The 20,620-nt window shown below is 40.7% G+C and overlaps 1 protein-coding gene across 4 annotated transcripts in view; it reads left to right on the top strand.

Moving 5' to 3' along the window:
• Positions 1–20,620, top strand: part of LOC140694828 (trafficking protein particle complex subunit 9-like) — a 195,636-nt gene that overhangs the window by 159,821 nt on the left and 15,195 nt on the right. Inside the window, exons 2-3 of one of the 4 annotated variants that reach the window (XR_012070472.1) lie at positions 2,493–2,580; positions 9,536–9,679. The gene's annotated coding sequence lies outside the window, so the exon portion shown is untranslated. Of the gene's footprint in view, positions 1–2,492; positions 2,581–9,535; positions 9,680–17,708; positions 17,889–18,088; positions 18,339–20,620 lie in introns of those variants that run through there. The other 3 variants (XR_012070473.1, XM_072957880.1, XM_072957879.1) reach the window with 3 other exon arrangements.

Below are 20,620 nucleotides of genomic sequence, written 5' to 3' on the forward strand. Positions count from 1 at the left end.
TTTTGTGTGAAGCCATCATTTGAGAGTCTTTGGCAATTACTAAGAAACAGGAAAATAAGAAGAGATGGTTTTATGATGAAAGATATTTGAGGAGGTTCCATAGTTCCTATACCCATAATTTAGCATCAGCAGAGTCAGAACTGTTACACAGTCGCCCTAAACCAACGTTAAGCCACAGAATTATTTGTTACTTCATATATTTTGGGGTTTAAGGAGATCCAATACTTATACATATGTTGTCTCCAGCAGCCTACTGAGAGATGACACAAAAGATTATACAGGCAATAAATATCTTCTTTGTTACTGATGAAGCCACGTTCTCCATGAACTTCAAGGCTGTGGGAAAATGCGTGTCATGATACTGTGTCCCAGAAATACAGACTCACCCTGTCCCATGTAGCTCTGGGCCACAGCGAGCCTTCCCTTGAGAAGACCTGCCCTTTCATGCACAGGGCTTTCCTGACATGGAGCTGAACATCCCGCGTGCTTCCCAATGGTGACCAACACTGGAGTGAAAGGAAGGGTTTCACATGCCCTGCTTGTCTCCCCGGACTCACACCTCACTCTGTTAGTGTAATGAGTGCTAGCTGTGGGCCAGGGGCCAGGGGTGTGAAGGGAGAAGAACCCTCCATGGCCCAGAGGAGTGGTTAGGAGACATCCACTCCCTCAGTTTAAACAGGTGGTTGGATGGAACATAAGGGTGCTCCCCAAGAGTGTGTAAAAGGAGAAATAAGGATTTTATTTGGGACTTAGGCTAGCCAGGAAACAGATAAGATGATTAGAGGGGAGACTTGTAAAACAATTTGATATTAAGTTGACATTTGTTGAACACCCAAAATGTGCTACATTCTTTTCTGAGCATTTTACAGAAATGAATCCTTCAATCCTCTCAACAAGCGAGTAAGGAAGGTTTGATTGTTATCCCAGTTTTACAGTGTGGAAATTGAGGCACACAGAGGGTAATTAAGTTGGCAAAATCACAGAACTAGTAATTGGCAGAGCTGGTATTTAAACCCTGGCTGTCTGGTTTTGAGGTTCCCAGAGATGGGCTTTGGGTGTTTAGCATTATCGACATCCCTGAATCTTTATACCTCTGTGCATCAGTTAGCCTAGAAAGGACAGGGAAAGGAGTGTTACACAGGAGCTCATAGTCATTTCTTGGCCGCTGTCCACGGAGAGTGCACCGTGATTGGCGTTAATTGACTTCTGGGCAGTAGATCTGTTCGTATAATAGAAATATAGTCCATTGAATTAATCTAGAAACCCTTCCTGCTCCGTTTCTGTCCATGCTTGTCATGTGACTGCCTGCCCGTGATTGGGCCGTGGAGGAGAAAATGTACTCATGGTTGAACTCTGATATTTCAGTCTGGTTCATAGATTCACGTCTTCTGTTACATTAATAAGCTAAGTTTCTGGTTTTCTTGCATCAGTGTCTCATGAGCTTGGTTAATGTGAAACCAGACCATGGGAGCCCAGGGATGATGACGGTATAATTTCTGAGCACGTTGAGGCACTTCTACCCGTGCAGACGTGGCTGGAGGATGTCCAGCTTCCTCACTGATTTCCCCCAACAGCATGGTCCTCTCCCACCCCTGGATGTGAGGTTGGGAGCTCTCAGAGTAGGCCAGTCAGAGGCCGAGTCCACCAACCAGAAAATGATGAAGTACCTGGAAGTGGGTTTAATAGAAGACAAGGGCTTCCAGGTTGTCAGATGGGCTGTTCGAGTCCATTTGGTGAAAAGCTGTCCACTGTCTGTGGTTGAGCTACTTCTTTGCTGTTGAAAAGTCTGGAGTAGATGAAGGGATTTTAAAAAGCAGAAAGGAGTGATTTCAGGTGGTACGTCCACACCGGTGAGAAGTGATGAATGATCGCCTTTGTGAGTCATAGACAGTCTTACAAACTTCATAAACCAGCTTTAAAAGCTCTTCCATCTGAGTGCACTTCATATGGGGTCCAGATCATCACTGGTTGCACTGTGAGGGCAAGTAACTGATAATGGCAGAAAGGACACGGAGGCATCAAAAAGGTCTCAGTCACTTTCCCTGTTTAAAGGATGCAGCACAGTGTAATATATTTTAGCTGGTTTTTCACTGAAAAGTTTTTAGTGTTTTCTGGGACTCCCCAGTGCCCCAAGGTTCCATGCAGCTGGGTGTCCCCTCAGTGCAGCTCTGTCAGCGCTTGCCCTGGGCTGATGCGGTGTCATGGGGAGCAGGACAGTCAGCGTCCCCGGCTCCTCCGAGCTCCGTCTCCTCATCCGCAGAGCCGGGTTTCTCATCCGTGTCTACTTAGTAGGGTTGCTGAGAATCACACGTGATGCTTCAGGTGTGACTTTTGGTTGTCTCTGTGATTGGCATATAGTTAATATTTGATAGAAACACTTGTTTTTTTAGTATAATTGTAGCACCTAGATTGCAGTGGTTTTTAGTCTGCATTTTTTATAACTTTATTCTTATTTTTAAATATGCACTTATTTTTATTTATTTTTTTTGGAGGTACTGGGGACTGAAGCCAGGACATTGTGCATGCTAAGCAGGTGCTCTACAACTGAGTAATACACACCCTCCTTTTCTGCACTTGAAGGTAAATATTGCTATACACAAAATAGCTCTTAAACACCATCATGGGACCTAGTCACTGTATAGACAATTGAACACGTATACTATTTCAATAGGAATAAATGTTTTTGAGACATACATTTCTGAATCTGTTAATGTGCTTAAAAACGATCATAGGTAGTGATAAACACGAATCTTTGATCCAGTACTTCTTAGAGACTGTTTTGCCATCAAGGGAAATTACATTCTACAGAGAAGGCTAATTGGGTCTCTTTGATATTTAGATGGTTTAGCAGATGATGAAGGCTTTCAAAAGCTGACAGTTTTGTATTTTAAAGTAACTACAAAGTTACCTTCTACAAGTTGTAAGTACTAAGCTTGTGAAGTGCCCAGTAATCCAGGGGGTATGTGTCTGTGTCTGTGTCTGTGTCTGTGTGAACGTTGGTGTGTGTGATTTCAGGAAGGTAGAAAGAAATTCCATATAGACTTCTGATACCTTTCTCCTCCATTTCAAGGTGTTGGCATATATTTACACTAATAAATTGATATTCAGTTGTCATTTGGCATATTGGGAATAAGACTTTCTCATACTTGTTTCAGAAGGATTAGGGAGCATGAGCTTAGGAAATGGGAGGAGATAGAGGCAGGGAGGTTCTTTAAACTTTGTGCAGAATTAGAAACAGTAACTTTTCTCTTTTCTTCTAAAGCAAACTGGCACTGAATTGTAACATACTATTACTCAGAATTGCTTTTCTGATCAGATACATCATGTACCTCAGATTTTTAAATGCAACATGAATGATGAAATGTGTTTTAGCAGTTATTTTTAAAAGTAGTCTCTTTTCAAGTAAAAGGCTATATCCTGTTCTTTCTTCTAGCGGTACAAGAAATTCTCATTGTTCTGTTGCAATGATCTATGTGCTTACTTTCTTTTTTTTTTTTTTTCTTTAAGTGCTTTTTTCATTGTGGTTTGAATGAATGTTTAAAATTTCTGGATTTTGATCTTTAGAACATGCTGATTTCTCAGAACTGTTAAAAACCTGATTGTTCACTGCTCCTTGTTTGGTGGGGCACCCTATTGATTTCTGTTGTCTGTTAAAGAGTGAAATTCTTCCTCTAGCCTGCAGATCATTAAGTGAATGGTTTGCAGTGTGCCTTTAAAATTATTTGTATGCATTGAGCATGTTTGTCCAGTGAATTTTAAATTGACTCATTGTAATGACTTTGATTTGATTCTGTGTCTTTTGCTCCTCTCCACAAGAATTTGAATTCTCTGTTGCATTTTGTATACGTGTTCTTAACAGGGGAAGAAATTTTGAATTTTTTACAGAGGTGGGTTTTCCTATCCCCTCTGAATGCCTTCTAAAATTGATACAATAAAAATCAGTTATTGCAGTGCATAAATATTTCATAAATTATTTTTTGGCATAATCAGAAACAATGACCAAGAATGATAATAAAAAATACGAAAACCTTCCTTCCTTTGAAGAATAGAAATCAGGTAGTCAGGCTCCCTCATGCTTTGTGCCTGACACACTTAATCTCATGTCATTGTGTATCATGATTCGGAGATGGTATTGTTTCAGGTTTATAGATTTTTGTTTTAACAGGCTGATGTTTCCTGTTGGGTTTGTGGAAAGAGTAGAAGGGAAAAAAATATTTTGTTTTGTTTTCAGGAGGCCTGAGTTGATGGGAAAAGAGTTGAGGTTGGGCTGAGGAAAAGAGTGACACTCCCTCTCCTCCTGGTTGAAATTGATAAACAAAGAAATCAATTAAGTATATCGATATTTGACCAAAAGGAGTTAGCGAGCCCAAACTGGCTAGAAATGCACAATGGAAGTTACTGAATTCAGCTTCAGAATGAGGTGCTTTACCAAGTAGAAGCAGCTTAGAGCAATCAGAAAATCAGTAATATGATGAGATATAAATGGAATATTATATCTTTTATTGCTGAAACTTTTCTACGTTAAGTTGTGTAGAGCTAAAATTAAGTTTCAATCACCAGGAGTTAAGAGAGTGAGTGGTACTGTAGGATCGTTATTCACGGATGTGCCTAGACCCTGATAGAGTGGCTGAAGATGGCAGGAAAAGACCCACATCCAGGATTTTCATCCTAGGGTGTCCTCCATAATGGTTCCATGTGGAAGCAGATGATTGGGTTAACAAATTGTAACACACCCCAGTCGCCTCTGAATTTTAAGAAGAAAAAATATGCTTTGATACTGCTTTACAAGCAAGTTCCTGTGCATCCTCACTCCAGACTCCTTGCCTTAAAAAGCAGAGACAATGCTTTGCTTGTGTAGTTGAGGTTTTAGATAGCACTCTGCTGGTTGTAAAGCAAGGACCGAGACCCTCAGCTATAAACGCTGGGCTTGTGTGTTGTTAGATAATGTATTATCCCCAAAACAAGGACCTGGCTGGTCTGGTGGTCTGCTTTTTAATGAACATATCTAAAAATTTATCTTGTTCCCCTCACCCCATGACTTCCCTAAAGATACACTAATCCTTTGTACTCATTGTGTATTCTACAATCTCTGCCTCATCCTGTCTTTCCCGAATTTCCTCCTTACTATCTCACAACTGTCAACGAAGTTTTCCTTTGATTATACCCTATAAATATGGGAGCATTTGAGAGGCTCATGGAGATGGCTCCCTAATCCCTCTCGATTTCTTGACTTTTTCCACAGAGCCTTGAATATTCATTCCTTGTCAGTAAGACTTCTTCCAGCCAGAACCCACAGTTCCAGGTGAGAAGGATGCAGGCTTTATCTCTCCTACCGGAGGCAGAGACAGAAGAGAATTGAGATATGCTCCCCCGTGATCCCTTCCTGCCCCAGGTCTACTGCAGTTCACCTGCAGCCTTCTGGCCTCTGCTCAGAGGGCCTCTGTCCCAGGACTGACCTCAGCGTTTTCTTCCCTTGTCAATATTTCCTGTGCCTTTCAGAACTTGGTCTCTTCTCTGCAATTCAAACCTGGCAGATGTGATGGTGGTCAGCGTGCTGGTGGGCAGTCCTTTGGGGACCCCCAGGAGCCATGCTGATTCTCCTGAGTCTATCAATCTGGGTTACAGAACAGTCGAGCACCGAAGGAAGCCCATTCTCGAGATGTCAACAGAGCATTTCATCACTTTCATTTTATTTTTCAATTTTTGGTGGAGAAATTATTTGTAGTGAACTGTTCCAGATATTTGCCGCCTGCTTTCCTCATCACCATTCCTTGTTGTCTCTGGTGCTAGTTTTATAAACCAGGTTTCTTCTCTGGTCATTTCTGGCAGCTGGGCTTGCCGAATCCTTGATCTGTATTTGAAACAGAATGCTTCCTCGTGATGTCAAGGTGATTTTCCTATTTCTGAATATTTCGTGTACACTCAGCAACTGTTTCAAGTGAAGTGCTCTTGTCCAATTTCGGTTAACTCACATTTGCTGATCTCCTGCTTTCATGCTGAGAGCAGTTTCTTTTTCCTCTAATAAAAGTTAGCAATTTGCATTTACTATGGAAGGTACTGCCCCGAGATGCTTTTGTTCTTAACAGTTTTAATACAATTCACCCATTAAAATGTACATCGGTTTTTACTCTATGCCCAGAATTGTGCATCCCATTCAATCTTAGAATATTTTCATCCCCCCAACAGGAAGCCCTGTACGCATAAACAGACATTCCCATCTTCCCCATCCTCCCCCAGCCCCAAGGAGCCACTTTTCTCTCTGTGGATTTGCCTGTGCTGGACATTTCATGTAAATCGAGTCACTTCATATAAGTGGAAACGTCTATTGTGACTGACTTCTTTCACACTGAGTAACGTTTTCAATATTTGCTCATGTTGTGGCCTTAGTCACTATTCTATGCTATGCTATTGCTGAATAACATTCCACTCTATGGCTGGGCCCCACTGTTTACCCATTCATCAGGTGATGCGCATTTGGGTTGTTTCTGTTTTTGGCTGTGATGAGTAATGTCGCCGTGAACACTCATGTGGTATTATTTATGTGGATATTTGTTTTCAGTTCTCTTACGTGTGTGCCCAGAGAGCAGAATTGCTGGGTAAGTCAGAAACGAAATGTTCAACTCTCTGAGGCCCTGCCAGGCTGTTTTCCAAAGTGGCCACGCTGTGTTACATCCTCACCAGCAAGGGCTGCGTGCTCCGCTTCCTCTGTGTCCTCTTTAGTGCTTGTTACGTTTTTTTTTTTTATTATACCCTATTGTAGTGAGTGTGAAGCGGTTTCTCCTAGTGGTTTTGACTTGATTTCCCTTACAGCTAATGCTATTGAACATCATTACATTGTGCTTTATGCACATTTGTATATTTTCCTTGAAAAATACCTTTTCAGATACTTTATTAACCTTTTAATTGAGTTGCCTTTTTATTGTTGAGTTGTAGGGTGTTTTTTTCTTCATTTTGAGATACAAATTCCTTACCAGATAAGTGATTTGAAAAAATTTTCTCCTCTGTGTTGTTGTTTCACTTTCTGGATGGTGCCCTTTGAAGCAAAGTTTTAAATTTTGATGAACTGCAATTTGTCTCTGTTTTCTTTGTTTCTTGTGCTTTTGGGGTATTATTTAAACTCTGAGGTATTTTATTTAAGCTTTTATATATAAAATAACTTAATTCTTAGGACCGTTATAGGAGATGGGTGCAGTTGTTGTCCCCAGTCTATGGATAGGAGACTGAAATGCAGAAAATTTCACTGAAATGTCAGTGTCACATCTACCTAGTGCTGTGGGATTTCAGACCCTCATGTTTGTCCCCGGCATTTGTGATCTTCACCACCATGCTCCACTACTGCCTGGAATCGTTAATGAAAATGACTTTCATTTTTTGATTTCTTGTTAGTTTGTTTTCTCATTGGGGACCTCATCTCCTTATTTTCCTTTCGGATATCAGTGTAGATTTATTTTAGGTCTCATGTAGGCAGAAGCATTGCTATCAGTTAACTTCTTTATTACTCACTCTCCAGTGATGATTGTTGCTAGATGACCTAACCAAGTCATGCTTAAGTCTTTCCTGCTAATGACACTAAAAACAGTCATGACTTATAGAATGCTCAAAGAAAGTACTTGATCGATTTTATTTTGCTACCCAATCAAACCAATCAAGTAAAAACCCCAGTGTTGACACAGACTATAAGCCCTCCAGAATAGGATCACTGTCTTCCTTCTGTTTCATTTATTTGGTCACAGTGTCTGGATAGTGACTTGCTGTCCAGCAGTTTTGTGAGGATATGGTGCTCGTGAATCATTGTAAGCACAGAATTTTGACAACAGACTGTGTTGTTCATTTCACAAGGGAAAAGATAATATAGAAATACTGCTCAGATCTATTTTAAAATTAAGCTTGGAATTTTGAGAAGAATTCAAGAAACCATACAAAGCTCTTTTTCACTAATTTTAGATCTATCTTAGACACATATGGTTACATAGCAGAGTAAGTTATCAAGTACATTTGACAATAGGAGTGTAATATTGATTATTTGTTTTAGTTGAAATATTCTACCTGGGATAAAGTAATCAGTGCCCATAAATGAACAAATATGTTTGTATTTCTATGCAACATGGGAGCAGAGTTCATGTTTCTATATAATATGTATGACTGTGTGTTTTAATCTGTCTGTCAGTGTTTTTATAGTTTTTCAGCAATGTTGTAACTTCAGAATTCTTCTAACATATTCACTCCCAGTACTACTGCAGTTTGTACTGTGTATCCTATCTTATGCATGGGATTCCACTGTCCCCTCAGTGAGGAATTTCCTCTCCTATTGAGCTAGTAGCAGAGTTAAAAGAACAGTGATTTCAAGGCCTTTGCTCTCCACGTGTTCGCAGTTTCCTGTCAATCACGATTTTCTCTTTCTTGTGTTTTCATTGTGCAATTAGAATTTTTGAAAATAATTATTAATATGTTTCACCAGTCTCCCTAGAAATTTGATGTGTTTGTGCTTTTCAGTTTTCAATTTATGAAAATTGTAAATGCAGACATGTTTTTAAGTAGTCCTTTTTCACTAGATATTTGTTTACCTCTTTATAGTTAAAATAATTTTCCCCAATGAATGAATCGGTATGCATGTTTTAAAAGATACTTTAGTTTTTATTTTTCTTATTCTAACAGGTATATTCGTTGTACAGAATTTAGAAAATAAGGATAAACACAATAATACCTTAAAAATGGCCTCTAATCTCACTTGTAGATACAGTTGTAATGTTTGAAATTGAGAATTACAAGTCCTCTCACTTTGTTCTACTCTTTCAGGTACGTTTTGGTTACTGAGACCCTCGAATTCCCATATGAATTGTAGCAGAAGCTAGTCAGTTATTGCTGAGGAGCCCGCTGGGATTGTGATCACGACCACGTTGTATGTGTGCTTCACTCTGGGGAGCACTGCCATCCCAAGAATATTGTCATGTGATCCAGGAATTTGCGTGGTTTGTCTTTCCAGGTATTTAGGTCTTCTTTAATTTATTTCAGCAATGTGTATGGTTTACATAGTATTATTTTACTTTAATTTTTGCCTTTATACTGAGGACAATTGTGCAAGGTACCAAGATTAGAATTGTATTATAGCCCCGCAACTTGCTGCCACCATGGACGCTGTGGTCTCTCTTTGCCCTTTGTAAAATCTCGCATAAAATAGGACCTAAGTAACTCTCTCTTGAAAGAATGATTATATGATTGCTGGATGACGCTTGAGAGTCCTTGTGATGATGTCTTTTTCCCAGACTTTCCCCTCTTCTTAAATATGCCCTTTCTCTTCCTTTCCTCCAGCCTGGGTTTCAGCCTGCCTGTGGCATTGATTTTCCTTGTCTGTGGACTCTTCTTTTCACTAGTTCATGATAATGTTACATGTCGGCTGTGGAAACTTGCTAGATGTCAAGAAAGAGCAAATCCATTGCATGCTAGTATTTTTAGAGTGTGTTATTGAATTATCAATTGAAATTAAATCAGGCTGACCCATTGAGCCATCCCCTGAGCTCTTTTTGCCTTCCTACAGGTGATACTGCTCTCGTTGCTGCATGTGCCCTTCCCCCAGACTTAGTTTTGGAGTTGAGTAAATCACCATCACTGGAGCCCTCTCTTTAAAAGATGAAGAGAACATTTGCTCCTTCTCCCTGCTTGGGGACTTGGATGAGATGAGGTAACAGATAAAGAATGAAGCCCCACCTCATTCTGACCACTGCTCTTTCCGTTCATTTCTCCAGGGGAAGAGTACAATTCAAAAATATAAAGATTGTGAGCTAATGAAATATACAAGACAACCGATCATTTATTAAATACACTTTCATGCCAGAAACAAATGTATTATACACACAAAAAGCACATAAATTACGGTAGTACTGTGGTTACAAACGTGGGCCGAGTTCGAGTCCTGCTCTGGAGTGACAAGTCCTGTGAAATGGAGAACTTGTAGGTCGGCTTAGCCTCTCCCGGACTTTTTTCTTTCCTGCAGAGACAGGGCTCGCTAGTCATCCCTCCCCCGTAGAGGTGCTGTGGGTTGTAAACGACGCGCGTGGGCAGGCCAAGCACAGCTGCTCATTCCTCGTAAGTGCAGGATAGCACAGCTTTTGCGGTTACGGCTTTATGATCGCACCGTGTAGACCCTCAGTGCTCCGAAGGGATGTCTTGCGGATTGGAGATGGGATTCTCACTTCTGTAAATACCCAAAGATTGTGTTATTGAGCCTTGCTGATATAAATCTATTCTTTAGAAAGTACATAATGTAGATATATTTTTCAAACATGCATGCTTTTTTTCTTTTATTATTTATACTTCTACCCTCTCATCACGTGGTGTGACTTTTGATGGAATCCAGGAAACAGTCCTAAGCCACCTGCCTCTTCACACTTCTTCGTGATGGTTTTCTTCCTTGACTAGAAGAGGGTTTTGCATAGGAAATTTTGTTTGCTCCCCTTCTCTTGGAGTCTCCCTGTTTGTCTGCCCATCTCTCACCTGTCCATCTGTCCATTTCTCTACCCACTCATTCTTCTGACTTGTTCCAAGAAGCACTTCAGGCAGCTTACAGAAGAACAGATACCAAATAAACAGGTGAGAAAATGGGGCCAAGTTCACAAATTGAGGCTCGGAGTTGAGCCTGTGTGAGAGTTGCAGGCGTGAGACACACGCCTCTGCCTTGTGACTTATAAGATAGACAGCATCAATGTGCCTGAGGCTCCCAGCACACACAGGGAAGCAGGGTTTGTGGGAGATGCTCACTGGCTGTGAAATAAATAAGTGGCTTAGGAGAAGCCCAGCCTTTCCAAATACTAAGACTTAGGAGAATATTTTGAGTGTCTTCCAAAATCTGAGTATTGCATCTTTTCTTTTTCAGAGATTTATGTATAGTTGGTTAACATTCTATAACTGGAAATTTCTCCAAAACTGCTGCCCACGTGAGTCCCATGACTCGGGAATGGGGTGGTTCTGCTCATTGACGGGTGTTGGCCAGAAACGGAAAATGACAGCCTCAAAGGAGCCTGGGATTAAGCAGTTATGTTTTGTCAGTGCTGTAGATTTCAGAAAATGCTTTTACCATTTCTCTCCATCTGAGGAAGCAGCGTGCTCTCTTCCCAGCATCAGGAGTTCAGGGTCTCGGGATGGTGGGGGCTGACTGCACTGCCGTAAAGACAGCTGAGCTAGTCACTGCATGTGTGGTGCTTTCACGTAGTGCATTTCATGTTTTTTAAAAGGTTTCAACATGTAGTTAATTAACTGAGTTAATTAACATTTAATAAATATGAGGCTTTTTTGAAAAGACAGTTATAGGCAGAATATAAGTTGTGAACACTTTAAAAATGGCTTCATTACTGAAATTTCAGTAAGGAAGATTCAGTTTATCTTATTTACGCCTCTCTTTAAAAGTAACAAAGAAACAAGACAGAAAAAGCAGAGGATTACTTCTGTTCTTCCTCTCGGCTTGCAGGTGCCCTCACCTCCAGTGGCATCCATCCAGACACCAGCACTGACACTGGCCGTGCTCAGAAATGCCTCAGCCCTGAAGACACAACTGACAAATGGAAGGGAGCCGCGTCCTGTTACAGCGGGTGCTCTCACTTTGTGGGTCCTTATGTAACTGCGTGGTGTTATTCAGGATCGCCCTTTCTACACTGTGTGACGGTGCTGCGGTGTCTCCTAGTTATTTGTTTCTGTAACTACTCATGTATTTTTTCCAATGTGTGGTACTAGACATCTAAAAATGCATTTTTCAGATGAAAAATAATGTGTATTTAATATAAAAGTCTGAAAAAAGAGTCAAAAGGGTCTATCCTGGTCCCAGTACTCAAAGATAATAATTAACACTTTAACATCTATTTTCTGTTCTTTTCATCAGTGTGTATCAGCTCTGTCATAAAAACCAGCGAGCACTGTGTGCCTGTTTACTGTGTGGAGACCTCCATTTTCCATTCGGCTTATTACACATTTTTCTACAATATTCTATCTCCCCTGACATGATTTTTAATGACCAGTATAGCATTCTGTTTTGTGGAGGCATCGTCCATTTTACTTTGTACTTAAGTAAATTCCAAGTATACTTAATTGAAATTCTGAAAAGAGAACTGTGGTGGTACCGAAAGTCCCCTACTTCCCTTCCCCTTTTTTCCTGAGAGTAAAAGCTGCTGACAATGTGGAGTATATATTTCATGACCTTTATGCCTTTGTCATATATATATACACACATACATACACGTATATGAGAAATCTATGTATATGTGTGTGTATATATGCTTTATTGAAAAATAAGGCCATACTATATGTTTTCTGCAGCTCGGTTTATTCACTAACGTATATATCATAGACCTCCTCCCACTCCAGACTCACCCGGTCCTTTCAGATAGAGTAAAGGGGTCTCCTGATGTGCAGGTTTGGTCTCTTGTTTAACGACACGTTTCGTGGGAGAGTACTGTGGACAAGGCCTTGGACCACGCTGAAACGCTGCAACTTTAGTGCCCACAGCTCTCCGTGATTTACCGCATCCTTGTCTTGATGGTGAACACTTAAGTTTTCTCCATTTTCCACTGTCAGAAAGGGTGTTTGACTGGCATCCTTCTTGTACAAACATTCCTGTGATCTTGTATGAGTATTCCTTTAGCTAAGGTTTCTGGAAATTTAGTCCTTGGATGTGACAACTTCATACATCACAGGATGCTTTCAAGTGAATCTTGAAATTCCTTCTCCTGTGGGGAATGAAAAGATGTAGAATAACTTATGTAACCAATTCTCTATCGCTGGATATGATTTCACTTCAGCATTTCTTCCCACCATTGTAAACAGTGCTGTGCAAATGTTCTGATGAGTACATCTTTTTGAACTGATTTTTTCTAAATGTAACGATTCCTAAAAGTGGAGTTCAGCCTGTGTGCACACACGTTTTTCAGAGTTTACATATCCATTGACATGTCATCCTCCAAAAGATCGCTCACAGTTTGTTGTCTCAAAGATGGACACTAGCTATAATATCTTTTAAACATATTTGCCAATATGACGAGCAAAATGATTTTCATTATTTTAGTTTGCACTTGATGACCAGTGAGGTTTTGAGCATTTTTCACTCATTAGCCATCTGACTTTTAAAAAGTGAATGATCCCTTTTGTCCTTTGCAAACATTTAAGTGGGGGAGCTTCTTGCTGCTTTGTGACAGCTCAATGTGTATTATGAACATTAACCCCTTGTCTTCATCAACATGTATCAGAGAGCTTTTACTTGTCATTTCTTGCCTTTCATTTTGTTCAGTAGGTTCATTATTGTTGTGGCCCAAAATAATCTTAAGATAGTAAATGTCTTCTTTTTGGGTTTTATTCTTAGAAATGCTTTCTTATAATGGTATAAATTTCTTCTGTAGGTTGTTTTAATCTCTAAGATGGAGATGATAATGGTACTTGTTACAGTGAGGAGAAGCTGAATTGATATGAGCAAAGAGTTGTATTTGCTCTTATTAGTACTTTCTAATATTTACATCATTTTCTGTAATTTTTCTTGTGGTCATTTTGACGGGAATAGAATTTGTTTTTTCCAGGTATTCTCTGATTGTAACAAGACAATTATTAAATTCATACTTTGCTTTTTAATTTGAAATCCCACCTGTAAAAATACTTATGTATACTAGAGTCTCTTTTTGAGCTCATGATTTATTTCTGTCAATCTTACTTTCTTACTCTAGCACTATATCTTACATATTGTAAAAATTTATTTAATATATTACAGTGCGAATTTTTTGATTTGCTTTTCGATCCCTAAATTTCTTGGCTTGTATTATGACTTTATGATTCCTGAAGAATTCTAATATAATTTTTTCAAGTTAAAAAAAAACAGATAAGTGTTGTCATGGGATTTCTTAGTAATTTTGAATTATCTTTAGGAGAACGTACATCTTTAAAACTGCTTTCCTCCATACAAAAGGTTGATGTCTCTACTTTCACACTTTTACTTTACCCCTCAGTACAGTCCTGTACTTTCTCCATGTACAACATGGGCATTGTTTTTGAGTTTATTCCAGATTATTGTTGATGTTTTTGTTAATTTTTTAAGTGAGAAATTTTTGCTATTATATTTTTTAACTGTTAAAACTGACACCTAGGAAGGCAGATTCGGTTTGTAAATACTCACTTTGTAATTTCTCATTTAAAATTGTAAGTATTAAGTACTTGTTACAGAATCCTTTCTTTTCTGTTTTTAAAAATTTGTTTCCAAGATTCTCAAAATGGTCATAGCTAAGTAGTATAGGTGGGGAGACAGATGGAGAGAGGTAGTGTGGCTCATGTACAAACTGTGAGCACTTTCATGGCTGCCTTTATGCTGGAAAAGCTGATAAACAGTCCAGCTTAAACCAGGGTGGCTTTGTATGCACTTGAAATCCAGCTTTCCTGCCTGTATGGTGAAGCCTGGTAGGCGTGGCAGGTAGATGATCAAGGTCGAATGGAGGTTATTGGCTGCACAGAGCACTGTGTCTGAGAATTGGAGACCATCGCCATGGGAAATGCTTGGTGCCAGGAACAATGCAGAGGAGCTGGGGAACCTTGTGTTAAGGAATTTCCAGCCCTGGGAGTGGGAATATCAGACTCTGCATTCAGATCTGAGTTTGAATTCATCCTCTTTAGTTTTCTTGTCCTCTGACTTTTGTCAAGCTATATACCGTCTTTCACTTCCTGTTTTCTTGTCTCTCAAATTAGGAGAATTACATCCTGCTGCTAGAGTGTTTGATCAGGTTAAATAATTTGTGTCTATAAGATGTCACATACAGTCACAAGCTCAGTGAGAAATGGGCTGTCGCCTGTTCTTCTGCAGCTCAGTGCTTGACAAGACATGGGGGAAAGCCAGTCCCTAATTTGTGTGTGATGCAAGTAGGAACAAAATTAATGTCTTGCCTTTCCCTAGCAGTATTCTTACAGCTTTGCTTCATTTACTTATTTCCTCCTTTCCTTTCCCCTTTCCCATCCTCCACCAAAAGAGCCTCTCAGAAAAATAGATTCAAATTACTTTAAAGGTTGGCTCATCCTCATGAAATGATAGTATCATAAAAAAAACTGTGCAAATCCCAGAATATATTTTATATGATTTACACACACAGATGTGCGTGCAAACACACACACACACAAAATCAGTCTACCTCCCATTTGCAGAGGGAGAAGGTCCACTTTTTCTGAGTTTTCATTCACAGAGAGTGAGAACAATGTCTCTTACACAGACTTTCACCAGGCTTCGTGCATGGTGTTTTTAATTGAATTTCTGTTTGTGGCCATAGATATAGTCTCCTAATAGAAGAGAGAAAGTGGAGACATAGACATTCCGCTGAGATATTGGTGTCATCATATTTTAGTTGTAAAGGACTTAAGACAGCATAGAGTCGCAACATTTTATGGGTGAGAATCCATGATGTTGTAACTTAGACAAGAACCTGGGTCTTCTGCCATCTTGTCCACGCGGGTGAAGAGGCAACTGGGCAGGGGATAGTAGGGATCCTTCCTGCTTCACTTCCATGTTCTTGCTAGTTTTCATTTCAGCTGCCTTTAGTTTATGTTCATGAGGCCACTCATGGGAAGGTCACTCTGTCCTGATAGATTGAGTTTCTTATCAGCGAAAAGCTCTGGACCCACTCATATTTCCCAGAGTTTTCTGCTGACCTGCTGACACTTTATATAATTGAGACCTAAGAAACTACTGAATATAAAATCCTTATTGTTATCTTTTCCCCTCGAGTTCCATAGGAATGGGGTGCTGTCTCAGGCTGTCTAAAGCCAGATCTGAACAAAGATAGGGTGATGGGCTGTGCTGCTGTACCTCCAAAGTCAAAGGGGATTTCCACCTTAGCTTTATAATCAGGCAGATTAGTTCAAATCTTGCCTTTACCAATTATTATCTTTGTGTCTTGGGGGAGAAACTACTTTTTTGTGTCCAAATTTGTTTATCTGTAAATAAGTTCAGTATTTTTTTTAAGGTTTCTGTTTTAGAATTGAATGAGCTAATTCATTCATTTATACCTAAAATAGCGATCGCATGGTTCTATGCTGGTGCCTTGGTAGTTGATTACTAAGGGAATCGGCAGTGAGAATGGGGGTGGGGGACCCCTGGAAAATAGAGCTTATATTCCAGGATATGCTTGTAAAAGACTGGATGTGCAGTAGATTTTTAGTAAATATCTACTCCTTTCCTAATCTGCATTGATTGTTTATATATCTTTATACAAATATATTAACAATTTTTATTGCAATTTAAATATTTTTGTAGTATTTACATTATGTAGCTATAAAAATACATGAAATAAAATGATTTGACTTTTATTTTCTTTTCAATAAGCAAAACAAAATAAAATAGAAAAGAAAAAAGTCTTGAGGGAGTAGAAATAATTTTATTTCTTGGAATCAATTCTGTATAATAGGTCTTTGTCATGTTGTTAAACAGCATATAAAATTGATAGGTTGTGACATACTGGAAATGAGGAAACAGTGGAGACATACTACCTCTAATGCAGTCATTTTGTTACCAAGTCCAAACTCGTTCTGCTTGCTGCATGACAGGCCAATAAATGGGGAGATGAGATGTTGGAGTAAGGAATAGTGACTTCATTTGAAAATCTGGCAGACCCAGAAAATGGCATATTGATATCCAGTAGAACTCTCTTCCCCAAAGCAGAATTCAGTCTCCTTTTATACTAAAAAGCGGCGGGGATGTGGTTGGTTGTTGCAAACTTCTCGCTGTACGAATTGTTTGTCCTTGGAATCCTTTGTTCCTGCAGCTGTCCATGGTGGGTCAAATTAAGGTGCCCCCGTAAAACCTCCAAATAAAAGAAAGGTTATTATCTATTTTGCAACTTGCCATCTGTACATAAGTGTAGAAGAGCTAATATCCTTAAAGATCAGAGCCCGGAGAATAGGCTGTCCTGGATATTTCAGGCTAAAGGCAACTTTTTTTTACAAAAGGTGCAGAGATAGCAAGTCTGAGCCTAGAAAACAAGGTACAGGTTTAAAGCCAAACGAACACATCTAACATGGAGTCAAATTTGTTCTTTTCTTTTATAATTTCTTTTTCTAACTCATAAATAATTTTAGTAAGAAACATGAGAAATTTTTTTTATTTTTGCTTCTTAATAACGGATTACAACTACACTTTAGTGAGCAGGGATGCTGTGCGTGCCTTGGGGTCACAGCAAACTCTTGTTGGGGGTGGTCGACCCTGTAACATACCTGATGTCCCGTGAGTGTTGGTGAGGGTCCCCCTAACCAGGGGCTCTCTTCAGGAACCACCATATGGGCATTGACCTCTGGAGACCTCTTTTTCAGCTGCAGGAAATTTTTTCAGATTTTGTGATGGAAAAATCTCTCCAGCTGCAGATAATCAGGGAATAAAGGAAGAGGAAAAGGGCTTGAAGTAGAGTAGAAGAGAAGGACAGAATATCAGGGAGCGTGGGGGCTTGTCAGCGGGGCCTCGGGAGAGAGAGGAGCAGAGGTGTGGAGGGTCCCGGCTACGGAACTAGCTCCTGCAGCTTTCCCCGCACCCAAGCCACACAGCTTTTAATAGGGCCCAGGACTCTCTCCTGGCTGGATGTCACCCTGGGCAGAACTTTGAGAATCGAAGGTAAGGGGTGGTCAACACTCACCTAGCGGGTCACTGAGGACTTTGCTCAAGTCCACATTGACTTTTCCAGTCATGTGCCTTCACCTGTTCTTTATCTCAGGATCTGAGAAGCAGGAGCAAGGAACTCATGGAGAGATCCAGGAAGATATCTGACTGTGTTAAGAGACGACAGTCACAGTGACACGTGGAGCGAAGACACTTGCAGTAAAGTAAAATAACTTCACAACTATTGCATCAGAGCTGCAAGTGTGAGAGAACCTAAGCCTGTCTCAGAGTGCAGGGGACAAGAGAAAAGGAATGGTAAAATTACCACTGACATTTGAAATTTTGTTAAAAAGAATGCTACTGTTAATTGTATCACTTGAATGTATGCAGGTGTTTTTCTATGGGCATTCATAGGTTCACAAAACCCCACCAGCCACTCTTGCTCCCATCTGGTGTGGGCTTTCGCAAGCACAGTGCCCTTCCTGCTTGGGTGGGCCACGCTGCTGGTCCTCGCCTGGGGCCGGACTGCTACAGGACACTGAGTCCCCGAGGCACGACCTGGGATACATGACAGGAACATCTCTGCTCTTGGCTGAGGGCCTCCGTTTCCCCCTGCAGTGTAAGAATGCCGGTGACTCAGTTAGAAGCATGCATCCAAGCCATCCTTCCGTGTCATCACCATCTAGAAGCGGTGCCTGAATATTCTGAATTTCTGCAGAATGTTGTTTACAATCACCTTGAACAAGTGAGTGTGTGTCCTCTTTCAAGTGGAGGAATTACTGCCGTTTCCCTGGAACTTACTCACCAGTAGTCCATCTGATTTTTCTGTGCTAGGATTCAGTATGACCTGCTAATAACTCTGCAGTCAGATCTTGAAACCCTGATGAAGAGGATTATTTATTTTCTTTCCTTATATGATAGTATTCTACTTTCAAAATTCTGAGTTTTCTGTTTTTGGAGGAATTTTTTCGGGGTTTGGAGAAACAACTTTGCTCTTACCATCTTTGTGACCTGTTGCTATATGCATCTCACCTGTCTTCTGTCACTTGTGAGGCGGTTCCATTTGTGACCCTGTCCGGGTTATTCATGTTATAAAACATAAAATCTGTAAAAGTACAGAACCCTTTTACTCCGAAGACATTCCACAAATACTCCTTTAATCTGGGTGTGGTTTTAACAAGACACAAACATTAGAACATATACTTGCAGGTTGCCAGTGCAAAATCCCCAAATGAATAGTCTAGCTCAACATCTAAAATCTTTCTTATCTACCTTGGATATGTATGGATAAGTGAAGCAGTTTGCTAAGAACCCAAGACCAGGTTTAGGATACAGGCTGATGTAGCTCAGCGGGTCCTCCCAAGCTGATGCTCTGCCAGAGAGTGGGGTTGAGGGGAGAGGGCGTGCCCTGCCCTCCATGAGCTGACAGTTTCATGGCAAACACCTTCACAAGGTGAAGAAATTGGAGTTTCTTCTATGAACAGTGGGTCTGAAAAGAGCCCAAAAAGCATGGGAGTGACACAATCCCATTTGTCTCAAGTAGGGGAGAGTGGCTGTGGGGCCACTTGGGAGACTCGTGAGTCCAGGTGGGCAGTGTTGGTGGCTTCCACTTGAGCGGTAGGATAGTGGGTAAAAGCGAACAGATTGAAGGCATGTTTAGATGGTAAAAAGAAAGATTTAAAGCTGTCTGTGAAGGTAGGATGGAGTAAGGCCCAGGTTTCTGGGTGGATTAATGAGTTAAATGATGGTCCTGCTGTGTTCTGAGGAGGGAAAGCTGCAGAGGGATTTCTGGGGGAAAACTGATGAGTTCAGCTGTGGGTAAAGTGAGAGGTTGTTAGATGTGTGGTCTGGGATCTCAGGTGAGAGCCAGTAGTGAGTAGGGAGAGGGGAGAGAGACTTTCAAATATTTTATCTTGTGAACATACATATAAGGATGAGTAATGACACACTTAACCCCTCTATATTCTGTATTTAAAACCCAGTAACATTTTGCTATATTGGTTGCAGGGGTTCTTAATTTTTTAATACAAATAAAATAAATAGAAACAAAATAGTGGAGTTAATGAATATCTTAGAGTTGATGTGTGTCCTTGTATGTATTTTGATTTCTCATCTTTATAAACATAATCTACAAAAAGTTAACTTGCTTAGAATAAGAGTTAAACACAGGGACATGACACACTCTGTTGGGGGTTGAAGGTGATATCTTTGGCAAATTATATAGCCTCTCTTTGCCTTTGTTGCATCTTCTGTGAATGCCCCCGTGCCCCTCATCACAGCTGATTTCCTAGACTAGAAGTTGGGAGGGAGGCTGCTGAAGAGAGTAAGAGGTGGCAACTGCTAGGAACAAAGAAGACAAAGACAAAAACAGATTAAAGCCGAGAAACTGAGTCCTAATACCCTCAAAGGAAAAATAATCCCGCAGTGTTTTGAGCCACTTATCGTAAGGGAAACAAAATCACGTGGATCCAAATCTCTTGAGCATATGTGTATTGTGGGTGGGAGGGTATCATCAGAAAAGGGTTGAGAAGAGGCTTTTTGGTTTCCCTTAACGTTTTCAGTAAGAATGGGGTGCAGAAGCAAAAACCACCCGCTACACAGTAGAAGGTGTTGTTTTGTGTGAAACTGACCAAAGTTTGGAAACCAGTCATCAGTGGTGCTGGGAAATGAAGAGGCTTCTGGATTGGGTGGGGCACTTGCTGTGACTTCCAGGTGACCTGCTGGCCGGGGTCTGTGAGGCGGGCAGTAGGTTTGCAGTGTGACCTGGGCATAATCCCTGGCTCTGAGGCTGCTGGTCTGACTAGCAGACCTGGGCAGATGCAGTCCTATTGGGGCATCTCGCGATGTGGCCTGGGACACCTGCCATGCTGAGGCGAGAGGAGGGATCCCCTAAGGGGGTGTCCCTGTGAAGAGTAGAAACGTCCTCCTGCAGGAGAGGAAGAGCCTCTGAGCAGCGGGCCGGATGCACAGGCAAGAGCAGCCTGAGCACGGAGATTTCGGGGACCTGGAAGTCATAAAGTGGCCCGA

The sequence above is a fragment of the Vicugna pacos genome, unplaced genomic scaffold (genome assembly GCF_048564905.1).
Source record: "Vicugna pacos unplaced genomic scaffold, VicPac4 scaffold_105, whole genome shotgun sequence".
Taxonomy (NCBI): domain Eukaryota; kingdom Metazoa; phylum Chordata; class Mammalia; order Artiodactyla; family Camelidae; genus Vicugna; species Vicugna pacos.